The sequence below is a fragment of the Microtus ochrogaster genome, linkage group LG4 (assembly GCF_000317375.1).
Source record: "Microtus ochrogaster isolate Prairie Vole_2 linkage group LG4, MicOch1.0, whole genome shotgun sequence".
NCBI lineage: Eukaryota > Metazoa > Chordata > Mammalia > Rodentia > Cricetidae > Microtus > Microtus ochrogaster.
In genome coordinates, this window is record NC_022030.1 from 25777949 (window position 1) to 25798227 (window position 20279).

A 20279-nucleotide genomic window follows, 5' to 3' on the forward strand; every position below is an offset into this window, starting at 1 on the left:
GCCACATGGCCTCTGCTCTGGAAGGTTGTTCTATGAGCTCTTTCCTGTGGCTCCTACTTCCTGGTCATGTTCAGCCAATAGGAAGCTGCTGCCGTAAATTGGCGGGAAGGACTGGTCCAGCCAAGGTTGCCTAAACTAAGTGGAGCTGCTTCTCTCAACGTGCTTTGAGGAACTTTCACTCTGAGTTCTTATCTTTGCCCATTCTTTTGTTCAAGAAATTATAACTTTTTTTAAAAGTATAGACTAAAGAGTGAAAGTCTGGACATTAAGGCTCATTTAAGGGGCAGTCTGAGAGAAAATTCAGAGTGGGGTTATTTTATTTTGCTGATGCCTGCATGCGTCAGGAGCAATAAAGATTGCAACAGTCTTTTAAGCAATTATAACTAAGAAATTATTGCTCATAAGCGACATGCCTTGCTCTATGCTAGGTAGGTTATATATTTATCTCAATCCTTACAATGATTTTATAGATAGATTTTATTAGAGAGGTTTGCTTGTTGGGTGTACGTGTGTGTGTGTGTGTGTATGTGTGTGTGTGTTTTGTGGGAATTCATTCTCCCAGTAGCCCAGGGTACTAGCCTTAGTGCATGGGTTCTCGTCTGTGGATTTGTGACCACTTAATAGAAGAGAGAGAGAGAGAGAGAGAGAGAGAGAGAGAGAGAGAGAGAGAGAGAGAGAGAGAGAGCGCGCTTGGGTGGTAAAGAATGGGTCAGGGGGCAAGTTGTGGCATGTGGTTGATTCCCAGCTCTTTTGGGAAAAATGAAAAGACTCTGCAACTGGTTATACCTTGTCCTGTATCAGCGAGTCTGTTCCACCATTGCACCTAATAATAATGTGGTTCATATTGCGTGTGTGTGTGTGTGTGTGTGTGTGTGTGTGTGTGTGTGTTGACGCTGGCTTGGAATTCATGTATATGTACTCACAGAGATCCATCTGCCTGCCTCTGCCTCCTGAATAATTGGATTAAAGAGATATGCCTCCATGTCCAACCAAGATAGGTTTTCTTACCTGGATTTTCTTCAAAGATGAGTTTAAAAGTGCTTTCTCATGGTTTTAGAGATCGCTTGTAAGGAGGGACCAGAAACTTAACTCAGGGCCCCCTGATCCAGAGCCTGTTCTGTTCATTTCCCCGGGGTTCTGTATACATGTTACCATTCCATTAGGGCTCAGAAAACGCCGCCCTCCTAGGTTGTAGTCTCAGTCAAGTGGTAAAGGTGACTTTCCAGAGGCTTTAATCTGACTGGATAACCTCTAGAGTTTAAGGAATAAAATAGGGTAGAAACCAAGATAGCAGAGGAGAAGGTTTTATAGTGAAAGGTTGGGGCTGGATTGCTAAAAGCACTCAAGTTCCATTTTCCTTCAACAGACTTTCTGCCACACAAAGCCTGACTTCTCATTGTGAGAAGCGCCCAGCTTGTCCTCTCTGAGGAGTTCCATCCTCCTCATAGGATGGAAGAACTGGACAGCAAGGCCTCTGGGGAAGGGCAGCTGGGATTCCACCCAGAGAGCCTGGCACACTTCCAGCTTCTCATTGTGAGAGCGGAGCTCTGGGCTCTTCTCTCTCAGTCTTGCCGAGGGGCCTGTTTATCCTCATTAACATTAATACAGCAACTGTCTTCCAGGTCACCTTGTTCCAGAAAACGGAGAAAAAGATATTTATGTCCGCCACCCTCCTGGCTGTTCTTCCTAACAGCTCTCCTAATACGTAAGTACAGGCAGGTGCCATTTAACAGAACGCTTGCCGTGAGCTTAGGGGAGCAAATAGCTTTCACCTTGAAACGTATCTCTCAGAAGAGAAGTCATTGCTATCGCGGGAAACAGCGAGGTTCTGTGTAGACAGGAGCTGAGATGTGACACGCAGGCTAATGTGCAGGTTCACAGCGGGCAGGAGATGGGATGGGTAACTAAGAACCGTCTTCCTCCCTGTCTGAGATGATCAAAGAGCAAGGAGGACGGAGGCCAACCCGTCTCACACTTAGGCGACCTTCCGGAAGAAAGACAAGAAATCCCTTAAAGAAAGGGGCTCAGACTGGCTGCCAATCCACTGCTTTCTTTTCGTTGAAGTTTTAACTTCCTTTAACTCATATACTTTAAGCCTTAAAAACAACTTTCCTAGTATCTTTTCAACAATTATTAAATCACAGGGCACAAGCATGTTATTCAAACAGTTGGGGAAAATAAAAATGAAAAGTAGACTTGCAAAGATTGTAATAATAGACTTTTAGCAAAAAAAAAAAAAGCACATCACAGTCATCCAATATAAACATCAGACAGAATGCAAGTTGTATATATGACACAGTGATATTAGTTATAGGAATGATAATAATTATAGATTAAAGCTCTTGAGAACTGGAATAAATGAGAAGTCATGGAAGACTACAAAGTATCAAACAAATATGTCTCACATCGTATGACTTGAGTTTTGGAAATTGGGTTAGAAATTTAAAAAACAGAGTAATACACTAACTGCTTTTGTGTCGTTTTAACCCAAATAAATACCTGACAGAAACAGCGTGGGGAGGAGAGCTTAGTTTTGGCTTTCCCTTTCAGAGGACTGCGGCCATTGCCACAGAGAGTCCAGAGGCACGGCAGGGTTCACACACTGTTTCCTTAGCACACCAGAAGATAGGGAGCTCAGGCTGGAATCGGGGAACCAATAAAGGCCGGCTCCTATGACCTACCTCTGCCAGCCAGATCCATCTCCCAAAGACTCCTTGCACTTCAAAATAGCTCTCCAAGCTCAGACGTTGAGTGCTCAACACATGGCCTTGTTGGGGGGTGCATTTTAGGTTTAACTGATAACAATTAGCTTGCCGTGGTATGACCGACAGGAAGTGACACTTTGAATGACAGCTCTGCTTGTTCATGTTCGTCTCCATAGTCAGACTGCACAGTACATTACAGCACTTACAGGAAATATCTGATTTAATTGACACGAGAAAGGATTTGGTAAGATTTAGAAGCCTAAGATAAAAACAAGATGAAAGACAGTCAGGGTAGATTTGGATGTTTTATGTTCTTGGCAATGCAAAGAATGAATGTGTGCTGTTTTACTGTTTTAAGAGTAATTGAAAGTTTTCAAATGCTGAAAATTATTCATGCTTCATTTTTTAGCCCAACTAGAGAGCTCCACAAATAAATGAAAAACTAGATACTTTGTACTCTATTTTGGTTTTGTACTATAAGTATTTTTTCTTCCTTTCTTTTTTCCTTTTTTTTTTTTTTGAATAGAGTCTCATGTAGCCCTGGGAAACCTGAAACACTATGTAGGTCAGGCTGTCTTTGAACTCATAGAGATCCTCTGGATGCTTCTGTCTCTTGAGTGCTGAGGTTAAAGGCATATGCCACCATGCCTGGCCTATAATTATTCCTTCCTAAGGAAGGTAGTCTATTAAGTTTAGAGGAGGAAATGCTATTTTTGGTGAGGGGGATTTTCGAGACAGGGTTTTTCTGTAGTTTTTGGTGCCTGTCCTGGAACTAGCTCTTGTAGACCAGGCTGGCCTCAAACTCTCAGAGATCCACCTGCCTCTGCCTCCCGAGTGCTGGGATTAAAGGTGTGCACCACCACCGCCCGGCGGAAATGTTATTTTTTAAGAAAAAGAAGAAAACTTGGAAGTTAATTCCATCTTACATAAAGGGGGCAGGAGAAATGGCCCAGTTGTTAAAAATGCATTCTACTCTTGCAGAGGACATGGATTTGATTTCCAGCATTCAAGTAGGGTGACTTGTTCCCACTTGTAAGTGTAGTTTCAGAGAGATCCAACACCTGTGGCCTCTACGGCATCTGTACTCCCAGGTACATACACACAGACACACACATACACATAACTAAAAATGAAATAAATTTTTACAAGAAAAACCTATTAGTTGGTAAAATTTGCTTGTAAAGTTATTTAATTTAGTTAAACTAATTAAGGTTACTTAACTAATTTAGCAATAAATGATTACAAGGTCTGATCTACATAAATGTTGGTAGCACATTTTCTCTTAAAAGTAGGTTTAACTAAAATGTTCATCTCTTCACAATAGCATTTTGAATTATGATAATAGATTCCCCCAAATTAACATAAAAATGGAGAGGAAAGTGAGTTTTTTAATATTCTGCATTGACTTCTAACTGGAAAGCTTGGTGAGGCAAAGTTGAAATGGATCTCTCGGCCAGGATGGACTAGAATAATATATCTAATTTGTTTAGCAGGTCATTACCCACCTGAAAATAAAAGCATACCAGATACACGGTGCCACAATGAAAACAAATGGCTATATTATTCCAAGCTCGATACCACAAAAATACTCCCATTTATACATTTATGTTCCCTTTCACAGACATTGGAGCCTTTAGCATATCATAAATCCTGGCTGATTACATGTCAAAAGAAAAGGCTAATGATAAGCTTAATACGCCTCCCCCTTCTCCTAATAATTCAACACCACACACGGAGGAGGCCAGAGGAGCAGACAGGAATGATGCAAACGCTTAGGACTTCAGCTAAACAGGTGACGAACTCCTCAAACATGACCCTGCTGCGTGGTGGACACAACGACCTTGAGAGAAAAAGTATGAGTTGGCCTTCAGCCAGGCTCCTGACGCACTGTGTCAGGTTCTGGACTATATACAGAATAAACATGTATGAGACAGCATTGGTGCTTTCAAAGAGCTCCCAACCCCGAGGTAAGGAATTCCTCCCTTTGGATCTGCTGCCCCTGTATTTCTAGAAGACATCTCTGACTCATGACCCTCCAAGAGCTGTCAAAGCAGGCCCCTGCTTCTTCACTGCTTAAATTACTAATCCCAGGGCCCTATCTTGCAAAAAAAAAAAAAAAACAACTTTGTTTTTTTCTTTAAAAAAAAAGGCTATTTGTCTATTTTTAAGTACTATAAAATTTTATCAATATATGGTAATAAGCGTGTATACAGTAAACATATAGAAAACCTTTAATACAACAAGGTAACTTCAAATTATAATTTGAAAGATATAATGTGTCTTCATTGATATTCTCTAAAACAACAAATTGTTTTGCTGTCAAAACTAGAAGCACTGGGCTGACTCTGTGGATTAAGGTGCTTGCAGCACAGGCCTGGCAACCTGAGTTCAATCCCTGAAACCATATAGAAGTAGAAGAAGAGAATCAAATCCTCAAAGTTATTCTCTGACCTTCACAAACATGCCATGGTGTAGGCATCTACACATTGTGTATGCACACACACACACAGACACACAGACACACACTACAAAATTATCAACACGATGGGTAGTTTGACTAATTCTGCTAATAATACTCTCGATTAAGCTATGTTACTGTAGAAACATCAATCTATTGTTCATGTTCTTATTGGCTACATTTTAAAGACTATAATATCATTTCATTGTACTGTGCATTTTGTATTATTCTTCTGACACATACAGTATGGATCGACCCTCAGATACCAACTCTATCATTGTGTTTTGTTCCAGGAAATCTGTTTTATAATGGGGAGAATGCCGCACATCTTTGGGGGGGAGCTGTAGTTTCAGTTGTTTGGCATTACACCATGCACAGCAAACAGCATGAAGGTAGCACACGGACCTCAGTGGGGCGAATGTGCCCTGAGAATAAAAGCACCTGAGAGACAGCTAGTCTACTGCCTAGATCTTTGTAAGACACCTTCTCGTGTAGCATCATTTGGCTGCGCAGTGTCCTGACACACATGCTCACTGCCCTTCCTAGTAAAGGCCTAAGACAAGCTTTCAATCCTTCATTCTGCAGAGGACATTTAATCTCAAAGGTAGCTTAAACCATCTTTTGCTGAAGATAAAAGGGCAGCCCGAGCTGGAGTTTGATCTAGATCAGGGTCAATTCTTATATTCTCTTCTCAGCAACTTTTTTTCTCTACCAAGAAGCATTGTACATTGACATTATCCACAGACCCTGGAGATGGAGAGTAGAAACAAACAGGAAACTCCAGCTCAGGTGGCCCACTAGTCTCTTATAAAGTCACACAATAGCACACTTCACCAAGACAACCGGCATCTCCCAGTTCCAGTGGGACCCGAAGTCAACTGATAGCCATGGGAGGGACAGAGCACAAGGACCTTGGTGAGAACCACATTATCACTGTCGCTTAGCAACAGCAAGATGCTGATGCTCCCTGGATGTCAGTGACTATAGAAAATTGCTTTAGTTTTAGAGTGTCTAAGTTTGGAAGAGAAACCACTAGGGTGACAATGGGGCAACAAGTGGTAACTCCCCCAACAGAAGCCCTCTGACCCTTGCAGAAGTCTTCAGGTTGGTGGGCTCCATTACTCTGAGCGGATACATCTCTACTGTTCTAAGCGATACCATTTGTGGTCACTTTTTCCAGTAGCTCGAGGAAACAACTACAATGTGCTACATAAACAAAATATTTCGACTATAATCTCAACTATATGAAAAACGTGCCAAAAAGTTTTCAAAGAAACTTGCCATGTTGGTAATGACTGCTCGCAGGCGATACGGTTGTAACAATCTTATTTGTTTACTTCCCTATTCTGTAGTATCTAAATTTTTGAGGATGAGCATGACTTTTATATTAAAATGTATCTTTGAGTGTGGAAAGCATATGGGTTAGTATGGTAATTATTGTACAGATTATGATTAAAAATGGAAGCAATCTAATTACGTAATGTTTGATAATGTTTAACCTTTATTCCTTCTGTTGGAGTTAAGCTGCTGTAATTAGGACTGTTATGTTACAATGAAAGAAAAGCCCTAGGACGATGAGGAGACAGGGTAGGTTGCCGGTTAAGATCTTGGGTACTGGGAACAGACTAGCTACATTTAGAAGGACCTGCTTCTTAATAACTATACATCTTGATAATCCCATTTTTTCTCATCTGAGATGTAATAAAATTGGTTGAAAGGTTATTTGAGGATCAAAAGAACAGCACCATGTGTTACACATGCTAAGGACAATTGGTTTTCACCTGTTAAGGACTCTGGTGCTGGGCTGTGACATAATTGGTGGCATTCCACTGCTCTTGCACAGGTGCTGTCTCCTGTGCCCATAAACTCAGTTGTCTTAGGAACCGGATCATTGGCACTGCGATGCTACATAATCTGAATTGAATTTCCATGTATAATCCTTTTAAAAGTCCAAGGTGATTCAGCACAGACACAGAAGTCTCACGTGTCCAAAGATGCGGAAGTCGAGCAGGAACACTTCGTTGTAGCCACTGAGGAAAACTGTATTTGTGGGCTGCCAGAGATGGCACAGCGGTTAAGAGCCCTTGCTGCTGTAGTAGAACGCCAAGTGTGGTTCCCAGCACCCACACTGGACAGCTCCTGATCACTGTCACTGCATTTCCCAGAGATCTGACTGTGTGTTAAGGTCTCCCATGCACGCATGCGCGCGCGCGCGCGCGCACGCGCGCACACACACACACACACACAGACACACAGACACTAAAACGTAAAAAGTAAAACCCCACCAGCATTTTCTCCTGCAGGAAAGACAACAGTTGCATGTGTTCAATGCAGAGCCGTCCAGAGAGGATGCCGGTTCCACCGAGTGACTGAGTCAGTCACCGGCCAGTGCTGAGGAACCTGAAATGCCGTGAAGAGTGAAAGACATTCCTGAGTAGTGACAGGCTGACATGAGCAAGTCACGCTTTGTGAAGAGCCATCATTACAGGGGTCAGTCACCAGTGTGTCATCAATTTCCTGTTGATGCTAGGCAGAAGGTGCTCAAGTTCCAGAGACACGTGACTCAATCAGAAAACAAAACAAAAGCAGCACAGAGTTTTTGTGCCCCTTGGTGGGCAGGTTTTGTGGTTTTTCCTCTTTCCCTAATGCTATGTAATATCATGACTTAAAGTAAATGGCACTTTCGTTCCAATGTAGGAGGACTAGAGGGGTTTCTAAGACTATGCCCCAGTGTGTTGTAAGTCAGAAGTAAAAAACGGTTATACTACTTGCATGGTGGTACGCACATTTAATCTCAACACTCAGGAGGCAGAAGCAGGTAGAGCTCTGAGTCCCTGGCCAGTCAGGGCTAAAGTTAAAACGTATACAAAGATAAATGACAAGGGGATTTTTTTTTTTTTTGGTTTTTTGAGACAGGGTTTCTCTGTGGCTTTGGAGCCTGTCCTGGAACTAGCTCTGAAGACCAGGCTGGTCTCAAACTCACAGAGGTCCGCCTGCCTCTGCCTCCCGAGTGCTGGGATTAAAGGTGTGCGCCACCACCGCCTGGCGACAAGGTGATGTTTTAATTAATTTAATTTATTAATACAGTGTGTGTATGTGTGTAAGTCTGAGGACAGTTTTTGGGAGCCCTTGCCTACCGTGGTTGCTGGGAATCGAACTCAGGAAGTTAGGCTTGCCTGGTGAACACTTATCTGCTGAGCCATCTCACCAAGCCAGTTCAATTTGTCATTATGTATTAAACTGTTACAGAAATGTGTTATTTTTTTATAGTTAAAAATTTTAAATTGGAAAACATGTATTTCTTCCCAAAACAAAAAAGAAAGCATGTATTTCATGAAAATCGTTTTAAAAAATACAGTTTATGAGTCACATGCATAAAACATAGACCTCTCTCTTAGACCTCACTTTGGGTTTTCTAGAAATAAATATCGATTTTTTTAACATAACCTTCTATGATTTCCCTGTATAAAAATAATCACACATGTTATTACACACACTTTACTCTTTCCTTCTTTGAAGAGTCACTCTACCACTATAAACCTGAATGCCGCTCCAAAGCCCACATAGCTCTTTATTATTCTCAACATCCACATAGAAGTCAACGCAGGAAAAAGACACCATGAAGCATTAGATTGAAAGGGTTTAAAGCAGGCCGTCATGTACTCACAAAATGACTGGATGGATTCCAGGAACCGAAGACGAGGATCTATCTGCCTGGTGGTGTGGATTTCAAGGACAAGCACATCGACGCGGAGGTCAGAAAGCTGCTGCTGCTCTCACAGGTGCCTGGCTTCTGCTGGTGACCAGACCCTGGACACTGAAGGCTGCCCCTGGGCTATGAGGAAGCTGACAGCTAGACAGTGGAATGCCGAGTGTAGCTATGAGCACCAGTGAGCCACCAGCTCGCTATGAGGAGGCCTCCGTGAGTTTCCAGTCCCCCACCCCTGCCTCACACACACTGTTCACTGGTGGAAGCAAGTTCTCACCTAGATGCATCCTATTGGGAAGTGAACTGGTCTCAGCTGCAGAGCAGGGTATGTGTGATATGAAGGCCTATTGCAGAATTTTATGATTACAGTGTACCCTTCTAAATACGTCCTTTAGTGTTCATGAGAGAACAACCCATTCTAGGAATCGATATTATAAATTGGCTGAGAAAATCTTTACATAAGTAACAAAACAAAACTCATTCCACCCTGGATGATACACAAAGTGGCACTAGTGGGCAAATATGACCCAAAGGATATACTTAACAACCATTAAAATGTCCACCGTGAACATTTTCATCACACAGAAGTACCCCACACCCCCATTTAATTTCTTATCACTGTGATATCTATAAACGCTTGAGAAACACCTCACGCCTCCAAGACTTAAATTATGAGCAGGTGTACAGCTTTTAGGCATCTCACCCGAAAACCCAGCCCACTGTGGTGTCATTGTTTCCCCTGCCTTAAGGACATAACAAGAAGGGGTGTGGCCAACAGTTCAGAGCAAAGTTAACTGGGCGACAAGGACAGAACCAATGAGCTCACGGCAGAGGCAGAGCAGCATTCTTAAAAGCCTGAGTGGGAGTAACAATGATTAGCATTCTCAGAGTGCTTGCCAGAGGCCAGACATTTAATTCTTCCATCTCTGGTTCACTCTGGGATGAGCAGAGATCACTATGACCTTCTGCTCAGAAACCATTCTCCGAAGAGACGAACATAGCAACGTCACAGGCCTATGTTTTGTATGTGCTCTGCCACAGAGTTGCATCTCCAAGCTTTGCCTTTTTCATTTCTGAAATAGGGTCTTTTCCGGGCTGGCCCTGAACTCATTTTACACCAAAGCAGGGCTCAAACTTGCAATCTCTCCGCCTTAATCTTCCCAGTCAGTAGGATCACAGCCCTACAACCACCAGGTTCGCCTCAGGAGACTGGATCTGAATTTCAACCATTTACTGCTGGGGCTGCCTTTGCCATCCTTCTAGAGTGTGAATGTGCTCTATCTGTCATGACTAAGCTGGATTCATAGAATCTGAGATGAGGGAGCCCTGTATTGGCCTCCTTTGATCCCAGCACTTGGGAGGCAGAAGCAGGCAGATCTCTAGTAAAAAAATCAAACAAGATGGTAACTCAACCACAGAGAATGCCAATGTTCTAAAGCCCACAGACCCCCCCCTTTGCCCTCTTCATGTCTGTGCTCTCTTAACAATGAGAGGGAACTCTAGATCAGAGCAATCAACTGCTGAGAAAGCAATGCATAGTAATATTTGTACACTCACTTAGCAAACTGGCTACGGCTTCACTCATTGGCTAGAACTCTGTGGGGACTAAGAAAGTAAATTGTAGTTTCCTATTGATGCCACCCAAGGGAAATTTCAATCCCTTTGATACAATAAATATAAATCATCATTAAAAAAAACTAAGAGTTCCCTTCCTTCCTTCCTTCCTTCCTTCCTTCCTTCTTTCTTTCTTTCTTTCTTTCTTTCTTTCTTTCTTTCTTTCTTTCTTTCCTTTATTATTGGCTTGTATTTTGGTTTTTTGAGATAGGGTTTCTTTGTGTAGCCCTGGTTGTCCTGGAAGTAACTATGTAGACCAGGCTGGCCTAGAACTCAGAGATCCACCTGCCTCTGCCACTCGAGCACTGGGATTAAAGGTGTGTGCCACCATCGTCCAGCTTATTGTTCCATTTCTTAAATGGTGAATTTTGAATGTATATATAAATACAAAATATCTAGAACACTACTTGACCATGTATCTGCATGTGGTCACGTGTTAAAATGAATCCTATAGCTAGATCACTGAAGGAAAGGAAAGTCCACTTAGCTTGAACGGCCACCAGAAGCTTCCTGAGAATCCTGGGGTTTCTGCTGTAGCTATGGAAGGGTGTCATGGAGATGGTGGATGACAGACATGCAGAAGTTGACAGCGACAGAAAGTTTCTTCCATCTTTCTTGATCTATTGTTCTCAGTAACTAGTTACTCACCACCACCCCGTTAGCCTATATGAAGCCTAACTACTTTAGATGAATTTAGACACAGTAATAGACTTTTATAACAAAATAGGAAGCTATGAAACCAACTAACCACAGCTTCCATTGTTTCCTGTTAGACAACACTCTCTGGTAAGAACTGAACACCAAATCGAGCAGTGTGTTATCTAATAGGTGCCAGACACAGCTTCAAGGTGTTGTTCGGATCCCTGCTTTATAGAAGACTGGGAGTCAGAGACGTTAAATCACATAGTTCTTGGCTCATTAGCCAGGAAGCCAGGCATGAAACCCAGACCTGATTGATGCTTTTAACTATCAGACTTCACATAAAAAATAAAAAGACTAAAACAGCCAGGCGGTGGTGGCGCACACCTTTGACCCCAGCACTTGGGAGGCAGAAGCAGGCAGATCTCTGTGAGTTCAAGGCCAGCCTGGTCTACAAGAGCTAGTGCCAGGACAGGCTCCAAAGCTACAGAGAAACCCTGTCTCGAAAAACAAAAAAAAATAAAAATAAAAATAAAAGACTAAAACAGCCGGGCAGTGGTGGCACACACTTTTGACCCCAGCACTTGGGAGGCAGAAGCAGGCAGATCTCTGTGAGTTCAAGGCCAGCCTGGTCTACAAAGTGTGCTCCAGGACAGGACTGTTACACAGAGAAACCCTGTCTCAAACAAAACAAAACAAACAACAACAAAAAAGACAAAAACTACAAAACTCTAATAGGATAAGAAAAATTGCTAATGCTTTAAATTATCTTAGTTGGGAACTAGATACAAGCAATCTAGACACAAGGCTTTTCATATATTTAATTAAACCCTTCTGGGGGCAGACCCTGGGAAAGCCAGTGAGCATGTGAGGCAGTAGATAGAGGATCCGCTAATAAAGAGTGGATTAGTGAATTCGTTGCTGTGGAGTTCGGTTGTCTGGTGGTGATTGTGTAGAACACACAGTAGAACTGACCTGCTAGGAGCCGGCAGCCATGCATTTACCAGTAGCTGTTGACTGTAGTTTATATTGATGCTCACGTGCTGGGACTTCCGGTGTGCAACCCCCTTGGCCTGAGAAGGAGCCATGGGTGCTTCAGGAAGGAAGCCCTTAGTGTGTTTGGGAGCCATCCAGTCCAGTTACAGGTGCCCCACCAGTAGGTCCCAAAAGATATGGATAGGCACTGGAAAACTCTGCTGTGAGATGTGAATTCATTCAAAGCAACAACTACAATCTTAAATAGATACAGATAATTTATTTCTTATAAATAAACAGGTTTCTGTGAAACTATGTCATAGAAGTTTTTAGTATTTAAATTCCCAGACTGAGGAACGGTTAGAACATTAACAAAGCAAACTGAAACACTCACACCCCATAGCACATTGGGATCAATTATAGATTATTGTATTAAATGACAGCCTTAGTGAGGCCAGCTCAGCATCTTCTGGAGAGCCACCAACCCTTGTCAAAAAGTCACTTCTGCCCACTGCTGTTCCTCATGCTGAGAACAGCTTGTGTATGACATGACGGACATCCCTGCAGATCTAAAGGCTACATATAGCTCTTCTAGGAGACACTTCTTTGTCCTTTCAAAGTGTCCCAGTGACTTTTTGAAATGATTTCTGTAAGTATTCTTGTGACCTAATTAATACGCACACAAATGTGGTACCAAAAAAAAAAAAATCCGTTCATGATTTTATTTCATGATGTAGCATTGAATACACAGAGAGTCCATTTTATTTACAGAGACCCCATTTTATTTTGATAGGTAGCAAGGTGTAGTTCAAAAGTGAAATAACCCAGTGTAGTGAACAGCCAAACTTCAATTTCCCCGAGGGAAAGCGCCCGGGGCTATTTTAAGATTTCACAACCTCTCTCTCAATCACGCGCGACTCTAGTTTTCAATTGATTTAAATCCTGGTTTCTAGTCAACGTTTTCCACACGCTCTTGGTCGCAGACGAAGGAGAGGGCTAAGTCAATTCCTTTTAGTTTTTGGATGCCGTTTGCAATGTGCTTCTAGGTGGCGAGTTCTACAGAGGATTAGGGATTGCCAATTGAAGAATAAAGCACTTGTGGCGGAGCAAATGAGAAATTTATTACAGAATTCGTAGAACCATCTTCCAGAAATGTGGAGAGAGGCAGAAAAGAGGTTATTGAGGGGAACGGGCTAGGAGAGGGGAGCCGGTTCATTATAATAGAGCTGACCTGAGGGTACTCCTAGAGATATCCAATTAAATTCATAGCCTAGGCTAAAAGATCTCTTAGGTTTTTAGCTTTGAGTTTATTTCCTATAAATACCTCAGCCTCTAAGTTTATTTAGTAGAGGCTGCAGTTATTACCTCATAAAAAGAAAGCACCCCACATTTATCTCCTTAAGGAAAGAACTTGGTATTAAATCAGAGGTGGAGCTTACCGGACTGAAACCCCCGGTGTGGAAGGTTGGAGGCCGTGCTTGGAGACTGAAGTGTACACTCACTCTGAAGGCTTCAAGCCTTCTAATGCGATCCCAACGTGTCTTTGATGTGATTTTTATTTAATAGGTAGTTGTCAGCACAGCATTTTCTTGAAGTCTATGAAAGTGCCCAAAAGACAATGAGTATGAGTAATAAATCCATTGGAAACAAAAAGTGAAGACATTTTCTTTCAAACCACCTCATTCTATTCGCTGGCCCCCAAAGGCTTGTAGCCATATCATAATGCAAAAAAAAAAAAAATGTGTTCAGTCCAAAGTCTCTTCTGAGACTCGTGGCAATCTTTTAACTGTAATCCCCTGTAAAATTAAAATAAAAAAGCAGATCACATACTTCCAACATATAATGGCATAGGATATGCATTATCATTCCAAAACACAGGGAAGGGAGCAAAGTAAGGAAATACTAGGCTAAAGCAAGTCCAAAAACCAGCTGGGAAAACCCTAACTCTGCATCTCCATGTCTGATATCAAAGCTCCATCAGATCTCCAACTCTGTTCAGCTTTGTTGACCACAACACACTTCTCTCTCTTGGTCTGGATCCACTCCCTGTTAGCAGCTCTCCTCAGCAGGTGTCCAAGACTCTGGCATCTCTAACATCTTAGGGTCTCCAGGCTTCAACTTCCGTAGCTTCACTCAATGGCCTCTTTACTAGTTCTTCATGCAGGGACTCCCCTGACACATGCATGGCCTCAGGGGCTTTCCTTAGGCATTGAGAAAAGTTCCATAACCTGCTTCTTCTATCAAAGAGAGACAAAGCTGGTTGTGGAGGAAGCGGCAGTGGAGAGGTGGTGGGTTTACCTCCTTGTTATGATTTAATAATGCCATGAGTCAGAGACCAGATATAATGTTTACCTAAATTGTGCTAGCATTAATAAAAACTCAGGAGTCAGGAGCTGGGATAAAAACCTGATAAATCCAAGGAACAGCAGAGAGTGGTTGCCTGACCCTATTCTCCATGTTTTCCTGATCCAAAAGTCAGGGGAATCCCCCTCAGCCCCTCTTTCTTTCTGCCTGTCCCCCTCTACTGGTCTTTCTCAGTCCTCCAACTTCTCTATGGCTAATCCCAGCCAGCCAACTGCTGACTCTGTCCCTTGATTCCAGCTGGCTATACTGGCACCTTGGAGTGGCAATGTGAACAGTTCTCCCACAACAGCCTGCCGTGGCTGGAACATGGCCCCCTCGTGCAATTATACCTTTCTGGTTTTGATTGTTACCTTCTTTGCCTAAGCTCGGCTGTCTTTGATCTTGCTCTGCAGACTACTCCACCTTGTAGTTTTAGAGTATAAACTGAGAAGAGGTGGACATCTCCTCTCTTCTACTCTGTCTTCCTTAGGTTTTCTATTGCTGTGACCAACCAAACACCATGACCAAAAAGCACGTTAGGGACGAAAGGGTTTATTTGGCTTTCACTTCAGTATTGCTGCTTATATTCAAGGGAGGCAGGACAGGAACTCACATAGGGCAGGATGCTGGAGGCAGGTGCTGTTTACTGGCTTGCTCAAACTGCTTTCTTACAGACCCCAGGACCACCACCACAGGCTGGGCCCTCCCCCATTGATCACTAATTGAGAAAATGCCTTATAGCTGGAACTCATGGAAGCATTTCCTCAACTGAGGCTCCTTCCTCTCTGATGACTCTAGCTTGTGTCAAGTTGATTGTGCACATTCTCACTGGTGTGGGTCAGTGTTTCTTCCAGAATGATCCTGATTAGGGAACTCTTCTCATGGGATCTGTACAATCTTGATGTGCGTCCCCACACCGTCCTGCCAAAACTATTAATCTGGAAGACAACAAAGAAACACATCCATTAACTATCCAGAGGATCAAAGTTTGCCCATGATTCAGCCCCCTACTGAGTCCAGTTGCCAGCACCACGCTGTATGCCCAGGCAGTCGCAAGACCCCCGATCCTGTTGCTTCAGAGGCATCTGCCCTATACAGTGCTCCCTGGCCTCTACAGGGGACCAGCTCACCAGACTCTTTGTCTACATTGCAGAAACGAGCCCATTCCAGTGTGTCCATTAAGCGAAATGCCAGACCCTCCCCCTCATCTAAGAAGATGACAGGTATGTTATTCAGCCATGTACATGCCTGAAGAGGAGGGAAAGCCCACTCGTGCTTGTGGATGAATTAGAAAAGAGATTTTCTACTCATGGCTGGTCTTAAATGACAAGAACAATTTAGGTATACAACCTTTTACTGATAGGGATGACACCTACAGCAGGAGGAATAGCTCCTTATAGCAAGAGACTCAAAACAAAAACAGACCGAAAAAGAGAGTGCTTACCTCAGAGGACAAAGAAATTAAAGTAGAAGCCAGGTCCTCTGGCTCCTAGTAGCTGGCTGGGCCCATGGCTATAGCAGACTCACATAAAGTGTCAAGGTCGAGTGAGTTGGGGAAACCAACTAGTAGACCAGACAGCCAAATCAGCTGCCCTCTGTGTAGACACAGCCCCGAAGTCCCCTCCGTTACCCCCCAGAAGGTATGTTTATGACCAGGTGCTCCTGGATCTCGGGGCTTCAAATAATCAGGAGGACTGTCTGATTACTACATATAGGAAAATAATAATTCCTGAGATGACAGCTCCCAGCCTAGTCCAACAAGCTCAGGAAGCAACCCATCTAGAAAAACTGCCCTGTAAGAATTGTTCCAAAGGTATTGGTGTTTCTGAGGCTGCCAACACTGACCCAACAAGCCAGCAAAGCATGTCTACAGCATACTCGGAACAATCCAGGGAGGGACCCGAGGTTCCCACACTGACAGAAAAGAGCATCTAGAAGTGGACTTTCCTGACAGTCAACCCAGCAAAGGTACTGAGATTTGTTGTTTATGGTGTGCACTTTTCAGTGTGGGTGGAAGCTTCTCCTACCTGCACAGAAGATCAGTGTGAACACTGCACTCAGGGGACTGCCCCCAATCATCAGGCCGAGTTGTGAGAATGAATCGAACCTTTAAAATAGCAGTGGCCAAGCACTGCCAAGACACAGGCTCCCTTGGCCAGAAATTCTGCCACTTACAGTGTTTAGGGTGGATGCAGTAATTCCTCTTTCAAGGTCATGTTTGGCTGTCCACCTCCACTGCTCCCAAGGGACTCAGGGGACTTGTGAGAGTATGGACACACCTACCTCCAGCAGTTCTTGAAAGATTTGGCTGATGCTGCATGAAAAATTGCCCAATCCTCACCACTCCCTCCTGTCTTAAAGTTGCAGGTGTCACCAGCTGTAACATGAGGGCCTGCTTGTTGGGGTTTCTGTCCTGCCTGGTTCCCATAGTCATCAGGCCCCAAAGAAAATCACACAGAGGTCTTCACAAACTATAAACGTATTGGCTCTTTAGCTCAGGCTTCTTATTAACTCTTTTAACTTATATTAACCAATTATTCTTATCTATGTAAGCCACATGGCTCAGTACTTTTTTCAGCAGGGCAAGTCACATCCTGCTTCTTCAGTGTCTGGACAGAACTGGAGAAAGAGCTTCCTTCTTCCCAGAATACTCCTGTTCTCATTGCCCTGCCTCTACTTCCTGTCTAGTTGTCCCACCTATAGTTCCTGCCTGGCTACTGGCCAATCAGCATTTATTTAAAGCATAATTGACAGAATATAGAATTTTCCTGCACCAACCAGCAGTTGTAGGTTACACAACACCCACACCAATGCTGCGGTGGACCCAAGCCAGGAGTCAACCACGAGAGTCCCAGACTCAACCAGCCTCTACACTGACCATCTCAAAAGTTACCTCAGATGGGAACAGTGGCTCAGCTGCTATTCTGCCTCCTGTGTCTTCCCTGATTCCATGGATGGGCATCTGGATCAGTTTCCACTCAGCCTGTTAGCCCTGTCATAAAATTAGTCTGGAGAGCAACCTTAACCCAGAGCAACTCAATTCCTGGACCCCATCTATCTAGCTAACTGCTCCCCAGAGAGGGGTCCAGCCTTGTCTCCTTCAGGTCATGCCTTTTGGGACTAGGCCAGATCATTCCTTGGATCTCATTGCACTGTGGCAGAACTGGCCAGACAGGAAAACAAACTGTCATTCTTTTTTGGAGATGGCCCAAGCTAGTGACAGCCTATCGGCAAGTGGTCAGAGGACAAAGGAATGATTGTGGGGAAACCTTTCGGTCTTACCTTAAACACTGGTCATGCATGGATTTCATCAGGAAAGGAGCCTAGAAGGGAGCTCCCACAGGAGAACAAGGAGGTTAGGTCATAATAGATCTTAAAGGGGAAAATGTGGGAAGAATAACATGGGAACTGAAAAATCCTTAATGGCAAGAAGCCATGGCCTTGTGATGGGCTGGTCTGGCACAGGGGCAAGAGACCCCTAATGATACTACAGTTATGACAACTGGTTAATGTGATGGTACCAGTTAGCAGAGTTAACACCCTAAGCCCTTGGGCCCAGGCACAGGACAAAGGTAAACAAGACAGTCATCCAGATGGATCCTGATGTTCCGCTTCTAGAAAATGCTGGCTTTAGTAAATGCCAGCCATGAGCTCCTTAACCCAGGTCAGGGCTGCAGGACGTGTTTACCTGCAAGCCGTGTTATTTATACTGGAGCAGACTGAATAACCAACACAAAAGGGGTGTGCTTAACTGGGCCACCTAGTGTTCAGGTCACAGGAAAAGCCAATGTACAAAAAATTAAAGCTGGGTGGTGGTGACACACACCTTTAATCCCAGCACTCAGAAGGCAGAGACAGGAGATCTCTGTGAATTTGAGGCCAGCCTGGTCTATAGAGCGAGTTCTAGGACAGCCAGGGCTACACAGAGAGACCCGGTCTCAGAAAAAACAAAACAAAACAAAACTAAACTAAACTAAAAGGGCTGTACCAGACTAGTTAAAAGAGCAGTAGCTGCTAACGGGACACAGTTCACCTGCCTCAGGAGACAGCTAAAACCTGGTATTCTTGAGCCCCAATGTAGATGTGCCCCAGGAAGTGAGGTCCAACAATATTTACATCCCTTAGCATCAAGAAATAATAATTTCTTCTATAAAGATTTTCAAATGAAAAAGAAGCTTTTAGATCAGGATTGATGGAGGCGATGCAGAAATAAAAGAGAGCAGGCAGGCATCTCTAGAAGTAGACGGTTCTTTAATCAGAACAAATGAAGTCCGCAGTCTCTTTGCAGACATGACACTGTGTGCATGTGGCATGGAAGGTCTTGGGGTTCCATAGGAGGGGAAGGGGGAGCTTTGGGGATGGAAGAGTCCATCTGCAGGTCAGTTCCCCTGAAGTCTGTGGAGGTCCTTCCTATGGAGGCTTGCAAAGGTGTTATCAGTCAAGCCAACTTTCCGGTCTGAGTTGCTCAGTCCCCCTGCGGCTTTTGTGCAATTAATTCTCCAGCCGCGAGTCACTGACTCTGGTACTCTTCCTTTCTCTGTCTAGATTAAATTTTCATCTGATGACGTCCATGCGCTGGGGGAGAGGGACAGCTAGAATTGCTAGGGATGGGTCGGGTGCCTCTCTCTTTCTGTGCACTTGCTTCCTTACAGCCTGATCTTGCAAGAACAAACAGTTAGGTTTTCAGCTTGGAGATCCTAGGTGTTTTCTTTTTCTTTTTTCTTTTAATTGTCCAGCTCTAGAAGTGATGTTTCTTCCTCCTGCACATATTATAAGTGGAAAATGGAGCTGCACAGACTGTCCAGACAAGGGCCACACAGAGGTCCTTACACCCAAAAGTCTGGTTTATGGTCTATGTGGAGGACGTGCATCTTTAAAGATAAAGCCCAACATCCTCCAGGGGCAATAAGGACAGTAAGGACTTTCAAGGAAGACATTCCATGGTAAAGATGATGAAATGCAAGTAAGATTTTAAAGATGTGGAGCCAGAGCCACCCCTAATGGAAGAAGAAGGCATTTGCGGTGAAATGAACATATCTTCTTGGTCCCCTCTAGAGGTGCAGGAAAGGGCTTGTTTCCCTTGGTGGTTAAATCATTTAAAGGCAAGGAAAGCTGGAGACTCAAGCAAAGCCCAAGTTTATTCAAAGAAAATGATTTTATTAGTGATTAAAAGGAAAAAACTCAGCAGCAGGCAAGCTATAAATCCCAGCAGCTGCCTGAAGGTGGAGAACAGGAAAGAGGCGGGAAAGCAATGCTGTTGTAGTTAAACCAGAGTAGAGGTCAGCTGTATGACTGAGAAGCAACATGGTGGGAAGGGAAGCTTTATTTAAAAAGTAAGGGAGTTATAAGTACCCTGAAAAAGCACATGTCAGTCCTGGCCATCATCTGAGAGAAAGAGACAAACAGGAAGAAATAAAGTGGGCAGGAGAGGTGGCTCAGTAGTTAGCATCAAGTCCTGTTCTTCCGGAGGACCGGAATGGGTGCTAGAAGCCACAACAGATAACTAACAAGCCCAGCTGCAGGTCTAGGAGGACACCACACACCTCTGTCCTCCACAGGTGTCTGCATACATGTATACATCCCTCCCTCCCATATATACATAACTAAAAACAAGTGTTGGGGCCTGGAAAGGTGGATCATGTGTTAAGAGCACTGGCTGGTCTTTCAGAGAACATAAGTTTGATCCCTAGCACTCACATGATGGCTCCAGTCCCAGGGATATAACATCTTTGGGCTTCTTCTGGTACCAAGCATTCAAAAGATGCATAGACAGACATGCAGGCAAAGTACCCATACAGATGTTGTTTTTATTTTAAGAAGAAGAAAAAGAAGAGGA

General features: G+C 43.7%; 1 long non-coding RNA gene across 1 annotated transcript; it reads left to right on the forward strand.

Moving 5' to 3' along the window:
* Nucleotides 1–1563: 1563 nt before the first annotated feature.
* LOC113457667 lies at nucleotides 1564–15720 on the forward strand. The gene is made up of 3 exons (XR_003378185.1): nucleotides 1564–1705; nucleotides 8853–9085; nucleotides 15597–15720. It is a non-coding gene; the product is annotated as an uncharacterized LOC113457667 (long non-coding RNA).
* The last annotated feature ends 4559 nt before the right edge of the window (nucleotides 15721–20279 follow it).